Below are 9,306 nucleotides of genomic sequence, written 5' to 3' on the forward strand. Positions count from 1 at the left end.
GATGCAGCTTGATATATGGTGGTACTGACCAGGAAGCTGAGATCTCAGGCTAGAAGCAGAGTAGACTTAGCGTCTGCCCCTGGTGACTGCTTCCTCCAGTTAGGTCCAACAAACCTCCTAAAGCTGTACCACTACCTGATCACTACTTTGTGTCCCTGGCCTGGAGAGGGTCATAGCCATCTTATAATGCAAAATGCTCCTAGTCCAACATCCAAAGTCCCTATAGTCTAGTAAGCCCAACGTGTTCGATCATTCAGTGTATCTTCTATGACTTGAGGTAAACCCCCCCCATTCAAAACATTAATTAAATGTATTCGTTGACAATTTTTTATATGTACATAGTCTATACTGACCACTCCACCCCCACTTTCTTCCATCTCCCTACTACCCTTGTTTGCCTGCCTTTCTTGCAAATCTCTTTCTATTAAAACATTCGTGTCTATTAGTTTTATTTGGTGATCCACTGCATTTACCCAGATCTGCTCAACCGTGGGTTTGGAGTTCTCCCTGGAGCCTGGTAGGCTCAGCATTAGACACAATTGAAGACAATGACTCCCTGTCTCACAGTATCTATCAATAGCCAATAGTTCCACAGGAGTAGTGGCTCATCATCTTCTCACCCACCCTTCACCGATGGTCCACAGGGCCAGCTTTGTCCACATCTAGTGACCACAATTGCTGTGAGTTCGTGATTACAATAGTGTGTAGGGTCCATAGGATGTCATGTTGAAGCCCTTTACCCTATCTCTGACTCTTACGTACTTCCTGCTCTCTCTGAACCTTAGAGGGTGATATAAATGTCTTGTTTAGTGCTCATCCCTAAGTTGTGCTTACTCTCAACATTTTGGGTCTCTGTATTCATTATCATTCGCTGCAAAGAAAGGCTTTTTTAGTTAACACAGGGAGAAGTATTTTGTCTATGGGCATGAATGAACCTATTTAGAAGGCAGTTTGGTACTGTGTCAAGTTAAACTGCAGTACTAAGTTGCCCCATGGATGGACTGTTAGCCAGAACTATGGTATCAGGTATGAGTTCTCTCCTGAGAAGTGTAGGCTTTGATTTATTTTTTTTCAAAACCTACTTTAAATAAGAGTTCTTAAATGCTCTAACCTCCCTTCTAGCCCACCACCCACCAGAGGTAGTGGAAAAGAAAGGTTATTAGGATTTGGGAAAAGTGGGCCTATTTAGAAATAGTTCTTTGGAACAAATCCAATCTGCACTGTCAGGATACCAGCAGTCCAGTGTCAGGATAGCAAACATGAATCAGCAGAGATCGCAGGACTCAGCAAAAACAGCCAGGCTTCCACTGAATTGGCACAAGTCTGCAGCAACAACCAGGACCATCAGGGTCACCAAGAAAAGTTCTTCGTCATGTCTCTCTCAATGAAGAGATCAGTAAAGATGGGAGACCAAGGAAACATTGACTAGTTAGGAATGGCAAAGCATATCAATAGCATCCAGCCTTGTCCACAGTCTGTTGGGTTATATTCATAGTCCTTAACATCATGTGTTCTTTCATGTGTCTGCCTTAACAGAACATCCTTTCACCTGCATGCCCCAGCAAAACACTATTTGACATAACTGACTTCCAAAGAAACCAGAAGTTTCCAGTTCAGAGAAGCAAGCCTCAAATCCAGAGGGAGGTTGGTTACCCCTCCAACAGTCATGCCACTATTTCACAAGTAGGCACATCTTGCCCAGTAGGTTGATTTTGTGGTTTATAGGCTCACAGTTGGGCAAGACCATTGGTGACTTTTTCCACCTGAAGCCCACACAGAACATCTAGCATGTTGAAAGCCAGACAGAAGAAGAGTGTCTCTGACTCAGTCCCAGCTTGCTTAACTTATTTCTAGCAAAAGGCAGAGGCAGACGAATCTCTATGAGTTTGCTGCCAGGCTGGTCTACACTGTGATCTCCAGGACAGCTGGAACTATATAAAAAAACCCCTGTCTCAAAAATAAAGCAAAGTAAAACAAAACAACAACAAAATAAGATTATTATAGTAGCTTCTTTTCTAAAAAAAAAAAAAAAAATGGAGATAGTTACATAATTTGCTTTCCTAGTTTGTCATCAACAAGCAAGAAATATATCTTGTTTTTTTGTTTGTTTGATTTTTTTTTTTTTTTTTTTGAGAGTATAGTGCTTGCATTCTCGTGCTAATTGGGTCATCCAGATTAGTTTGCATGAGAGGGTCTACATGTAGCTTCTGGGAACCTGCCCCCAGTTGACTCTTATTGGTAAATAAAGATGCCAGCAGCTAGTAGTTGGGGAGAAGAAAGAGGCAGAATTTAGAGTTCCCAGGCTTGAGACTGTGAGGAAAGAGGAAACAGGAAGAGAGACATCAAGCCTTAGGTGTGTGTAGGACACAGAAGCAGAGCCACCATGTAAACGAGCCAAACGAACGAGGCCCAGAGGCTGCTCAACTGGGTTAAGAGCAGCCAAGACGGAACATAGAAATTAGTAAATAGTAACTCAGAGTTATCTGTGGAATGTAGATTCTAACAGCATGGGAATTAGGCAGTTGCCCATCTATTGTGCTGTTTAAGACACATCAAAATATAAAGATTGTGTGTGTGTGTGTGTGTGTGTGTGTGTGTGTGTGTTTTGTTCAGGAACACAAATCATTAAGGTGGGTAGTAACCCCCAGTCAATTTATTAAAATGTATTACTACAAGAGAGAACATCACAACATAGCCAAGGCTGGCCTCAAATTTGTGGTCTTCCTACTTCAACCTTCAGAATATTGGGATTACAAATATGTACTGCCACACCTAGCAAAGAGGGAAATACTACCACACTTAATATAAAGGGAAGTTTATAGCAGCAAGAGATTACATTAAAAAAAAAAAAAAAAAGAAAGTAGCCGGGCCGTGGTGGCGCACCCCTTTAATCCCAGCACTTGGGAGGCAGAGGTAGGCAGATCTCTGAGTTCGAGGCCAGCCTGGTCTACAGAGTGAGTTCCAGGACAGCCAGGGCTATACAGAGAAACCATGTCTCAAAAAAAAAACCAAAAATAAAATAAAATAAAGTAGGCTAGTATTGTTGTTTTGAAACAGGGCCTCATGTATCTTGTGATGTCCTCAAATTCAGACTTGCTCTGCAACTAAAGATAAACCTGAACTGCTGGTCTTCCTGCTTCTACCCACCAAGAACAGAGATGATAGGCATTTAGTTTAGTTTATGTGGTGCTTGGTATGGAATCCAGGGCTTCATGCATGTTTAGCAAGCACTTTACCAACTGAACTCTCATGACTCCCAAATGTAGATCTTAAATAAATAACCAAATGATGCATCTCAAAGCTTTAGAAGAAACAAAAGCAAATCAAAAGTTAGAGGAAGGAAAGAAATACAAATGTCAAAGCAGAAGTTAACAAAATAGAAAAAAAATGTATGAAAGTTTAACAAAACATTAGCATGTGAGATAAAGATAATTAGAATAGCCAAGAAAACACAGGCAAAACACAGTAAAATCAGAAAATGAAGAATTGCAACTGAGTGTGGTGGGGCAGAATGCCTTTAGTCCAATCACTCAGGAGGCAGAAACAAGATGATCTCTGAATTTGAGGTCAGCCTGGTCTACAAAACAAGTTCCAGGACATCCAGGGCTACACAGAGAAACCCTGTCTTAAAAACCATAAAAAAGAAAGGAAGGAAGAAAGGAAGAAAGAAAAAGAAGAAGTAAAAGAAAATGGAGATATTACAACTGGTACCTATAGAATACAAAGATTTGCTAGGTACAAACACTGTGTGCTAGGAAATTAAAAATGAACTTATTGCAAAGTTAAGGCTCAAACCCTTGTATATACACTAAGAAAGTATATGGTACTAAGTTATATCATTAGCCCTTGAGGCTTTTGTTCGTTTTGTTTTTGAAATAAGGTATCAAGGTGTAAGCTCAGACAGAACTCAACATCTTGAATCTCCTGCCTCCACTTTCTGAATGCTGGGGTTAGAAGCATAGGCCACCATTCTTAAATCTAAGAAATGAAAAAATGTTTATATATGGGCAAATACTATTTACCAAAAATGAACCACGAAGACATAGAAACTAATGTAAACCAAGAACAAGTAATGAAACCGAGTAAGTAATAAAAAGCTTCCTAACCAAGAGAAGTCCAGACTAGGCTTCACTGCTGTATTTTACTGAATTTTTAAACAAGAATTGATACTAATTCTTCTCAAACTATTTCATAGAATTGAAGCATGAAGGATATTTCCAAATTCATTATATGTGGCCACATTACCAAAACCAAGAAAGGATGGCAAGAAGATGTCAGATGAGGTCATCTAAAGGATGGGTCCCCAAGCAGATGGGCAAGGTTGCCCTTCCAGGGACTTCCTGATCTGGGAATAAGTCTTCCTCTGTATCCCATACACCCTCTAATCATAGCGTCCTGTGGGGAGGGATTTCAGAGTGTAGCATCAGAAGACCCAAATAACACTGTTCACAACAGTGACAGATGGTTTTCTTAACACTTTTCAATTTTTATTTCTGTCATATCCGCTTTATCTAAAAGAAGAAAAATATGATATAAGCCTGTGATCAGAAAAATAGGACAACCACCAGAAGGAAATGTTAAAAAAAAAAAAAAAAAAGTTTATTTAATCCAGTGAGGCAATGTCTTGGGAAGGTAAACCACAGCACCGTGGTTTTGTTATCTCTCCCTTGGTGTTCTCTTTTTAAAAAAACCACACATTTATTATTGGGACCTTTTTTTTTTATTATTATTATTATTTAGAAAAGAGAAGGACAAAAGAAAGAGAATCAGAAAAAATAGTGGTGAGGGAATAATAAGTATAATTAATTCTTAAAAAAAAAATGGTCATAGCATTTACTGAATATCCTCTCATCAATCACCAAGCTGCTTCTATGGCAGTGGTTCTCAGCCTCCTGCTGCTTCAAACCTTTAATACAGTTTTTCATGTTGTGGTGAGTCCCAATCATAAAACTATTTGGGTTACTATTTCATAACTGTAATTTTCTACTGTTATGAATCCTAATGGAAATATCCGCTATGCAGGATATTTAATAAGAGACATGCCCAAAGGGGTCGTGACCCCACAGGTTGAGAACTACTCCTTTAAGGACTGGAAAATATATTTGTTTAACCAGTAATGAAACTAAAAGGTTATGTTAGGTTACAGATTCCGTCAAAGGCCATGTCACTAAAACACACTGTAGATTCTGAGTCTGAACCTAGATCTTGGTCTATGCTTCTTCCACAAGTAAACGGTAAAGAGATGTCTGACCAGTGAGGGCCACTTGAGGATGAGCCATCCCTGCCTTTGACCCTCAGAAGCTAGTCTAAACAATACTGTGGCCCAAAGGAATGGGCAAGGGACTAAATGGGCCGGTGTCAGTCATTGTTTAACCATATTATACATGTTCAGCCTTTTAAATCTTTTCTGAGAAATTATTTCCTTGTACATTCTTAGTCATCCTCGAGTGTTATCTTATCAGAAAGAAACATGGAGGAAGAAGCAGTCTGTGGCTGGGAGCTGGGACCTGCTTGAGGAAGGACTGGAAGCTGGATGCAGTCAATGGGCTATTCTCTCCGAAGGAGGACAGAGGCTCTGTTCAGGCACCAAGCCAGAGGGCAATCCAGAGACACCCTCTGTTTATTCAAGGGCTTGAAAAGGGCTCTTTGCTGATAAGTGTTATCTTTCTTGATAAACATATCAATCTTCTGTCTGAGCTCTGTGGAGATAGTTCCTGGAATTATGACTTAAGCTCTAATAATATTTCTGTTCCTGGTTCCTTGGTGTCTTCTCTTGGGCTAGTGGAGACAGTAAAGGAGAAAGACAGATGTTTCTGGAGTGGGTTTCAGGGACTGAGATGGGTATTGGAAAGGTATTTATCTTTTATCATGGTCCAGGAAGATGGCAGAGACAGTTCTAATCAAGGGTAAACCAGGTTGGCTGCTCCCTGTATAAAAGGAAAAAGTTTCTACCAAAAGTTCTGCACCTGGGTCCTTCCTACAAAAAGTGAGAAGAATGTAAGCTTTCAGGGTCCAGTCCTGACTAAATCTATACCAGGCCCTCTATGCACATAAAGGATCACAGAGAGTGCTGTTTCCAACTGGGAAATAGCTGAGCTCAGATATGGGCAGCTCATGGGTAAGCTGGGTAAGGCAAGTTCTGAAGACAGACTCTGTTTATAACACACACACACACACACACACACACACACACACATACACACACACACACAGAGAGAGAGAGAGAGAGAGAGAGAGAGAGAGACAGAGAGACAGAGAGAGAGACAGAGAGAGAGAGACAGAGAGAGAGAGACAGAGAGAGAGAGACAGAGAGAGACAGAGAGAGAACTAAAAAAAAATAGAAAAATAAATAGTAAACAATATTTCTCCATACATGGAGTACAGTATATAATTCAACCTGATGTGGAAAAAGACTGTAACCTACTCTTATAACAGGTAGTGTAGGACTTTCGGGTCTCAGTTTAAATTTAAGATTAAAAGAATCCCCCGGGCAGTGGTGGCACACACCTTTAATCCCAGCACTTGGGAGGCAGAGACAGGCAGATTTCTGAGTTAGAGGCCAGCCTGGTCTACAGAGTGGGTTCCAGGACAGCCAGAGTACCCTGTCTCAAAAAAAAAAAAAAAACCAAAAACAAAACAAAAAGATTAAAAGAATCCCACTGTCCCAGGACCCATCCTGGGAGGGGCACGCCTCACCTGGAGCGTGTGTGGCTGGGCTGGGGACCTCGGGGGTCACTGCTGTAGCAGCTTGGCGGCTTCCCACCTGCCGCCTGTGGGGACCTTGGCCTCTGGCCCCTTCTAGTGGCCGCCAGCAGCAGAGGGGAGGAGCACAGTGACTGCAGCTCCTGCTCCTCACTCTTCGTGGCAGGTGCTGAGGAATCCGAGGACATCTACAAAAAGATAGTCAGGGCCCAGGTGATTAAGAACCTGGCAGAGGAGAAAAACATCTTCTCTGAGCCATGGCAGCTGGACAAAAACACCTGAGAGTTATATATTTTTTTATTTTTTTAAAAAAGTGAGTGAGTAGAGCTGAGACAAGTCACGTGACTCCAGCTTGGAAACTCTGAACCAATGAAACTGCTTGCAGGCAAGTTGGGCAGGTCACCTGCTATAAAAAGTTATAAGCTGTCCTGAGTCAGAGAGCCAAAAGAATAGGCCTCCGTTTTGGTACAGATACAAATTTATAGTAAAAAAAAAAAGTAAGTTAGTTACCCTCTGCTTAGGGTAGCCACCCATAGAGACCTTTGTACAGGTGATCAAAGCAATAGATAGGCCAGGATCCCTCGGGCACCCAAACCAAGTGCTCAATATAGTCACCTAGATGAATCTAGCAGAGGAACACCTCCCCCCCGCCCCCCCCCCCCCATAAAAGCTTTTCTTCCCCAAGACCCTTGCAGGTTCTGGCTGTCAGGAGCACTCTTCAGGACTAGAGAGCAAGAGAAGATAACAAAAAGAAAGAATGTTCCCTCAGACATGGGGATACCATCAATTGACCAGGCTGTCGTCAAAAGTGGGTTACTTCTGACCAGATCTGACTGAGATCTTCATGTGGCAGAAGGTAAGGGGCACCTAAAAGCCCATGCCAGATTCCATTGGCAGGTCTTGAGAGAGCTACATGAGACCCCACTAATTTTGACCGAAGCACGTGAGGTTAAGCAGGGATCAGATGAGTTGCTCACAGCCTTTCTAGAATAGCTCACAGAGACATTCTGTCAGTATAGACAAGGCTATTAGATACCAGAAAAAAAGCTTCAGAGGCTAGAGGGACTGCAAGATAAGTCATTAAAAGGTGTAGTGTAAGTTGCTGAGGAAGTCTACCATGTCAGGGAGAAAGAAAAAGAACAGAGAAAGAAAGAAGATAAAAGAGATGAAAAAGAAAGGTGACAGGAAAGGAATTTACAGAAAAGCTTGGCTATAGTAGTTAAGAGAAAGCAGAAAAGAAAGACCCCAATCAAAGGGAGATAGAAAACTACTTGAAAAAGACCAGTGTGCACATTGCAAGTAAAAGAGCCAGCTGCTGAGCCCGAGAGTACCCTAACAAATAGAAGCCAGGGTCAGGAAATCCCAAGCCTTGAGAAAAGCACCCCTAAATGGCAAAGGTATTAGCTCTGTGTGAAGACAACGATTGGGGTAGATGGGGCTTGGACCCACCCAACTCTTCGTGGACACAGGAAATCAACACTCCATCTTCCTCCAAGTCGATGGCCCAGTTTCCAAGAAAAGATCTTGGTTCCAAAGAGCCACTGATACCAAAATCTATTCATGGGCAACCTGAAAATTGGTGGACCAAGAGGTCCACCTGGGTATCTCATTCATTTATGGTCATCCCAGACTGTCCCTGCCCTCTGTTGGGTTGAGACTTACTCCCCAGGATGGGGGCCCAGATACACTCCTACTTGATGGGCTGCAACTAACTGGCCCAAAAGGAGAACCCACAGGTAGAGGAAAGACTTCTACTGATCCCTGCCGGGAGCTGAGACAACCTGCTTTACAAGATGGGAGCAGTTTTCTCCATGCTGGTCATTTGGGCTGAACTTCTACTCCCCACCCCTGAGCTCATCAGCACAGAAAGCAGCCTTAGAACTTGGGGCTACCAAAAAAATCAACATCCACATGGACAACACGTATGCCTTTGCCACAGCCCATGTCCACAGGGCTATACACCAAGAGAGAGGACTGCTCACATCAGAAGAAATCTTAGATCTCTTGGATGCCCTGATGAAGCCAACAACTGTGAGTATTCATTGCCCAGGACACCAGAAGGGAGGAGACTCAGTGGCCCAAGGCCACCAGATAGATCAAGTGACTTAAAAAATGGCTATACAGGAGCCTGTCCTAGTTATGACCCTACAAGAGACACCCACTGGAAACTGAGAGTAGATTAAGAGATGGTCTCACTTAAAACACACAGAAAAAGAAAGGACTCAGATTGCTAGCCATCCTGCCAACTACTATCTAGAGAAAAAGGGGCAATGGTGCACACAAAAAGAGAAAACTATACTCCCCAGAAAACAAACAAAAGACTTACTAGGCTAAATGCACAGATAGACTCTTGAAAAAGAAGCACATCCAAGCAGTCCAGAGATCTAAGGTATATAATGAATCTCAGGTTTTGGGCCAGAGAAATAGTAAGATAATAGAAGAAATCTTCCAAGATTCGAGTGCCAGAGATAATTAGATCATATAACGATCTTGCTTTTGTTTCTAAGGTAAGTCAGAAATTTTCAGAGACATTGGGAAGTAATTGGAAGCTCCATTGTTCTTACTGTCCCCAGAGCTCAGAGCAGGTAAAAAGAACAGAACTCT

Source organism: Arvicanthis niloticus, chromosome 12, assembly GCF_011762505.2.
Source record: "Arvicanthis niloticus isolate mArvNil1 chromosome 12, mArvNil1.pat.X, whole genome shotgun sequence".
NCBI classification, from domain to species: Eukaryota; Metazoa; Chordata; class Mammalia; order Rodentia; family Muridae; genus Arvicanthis; species Arvicanthis niloticus.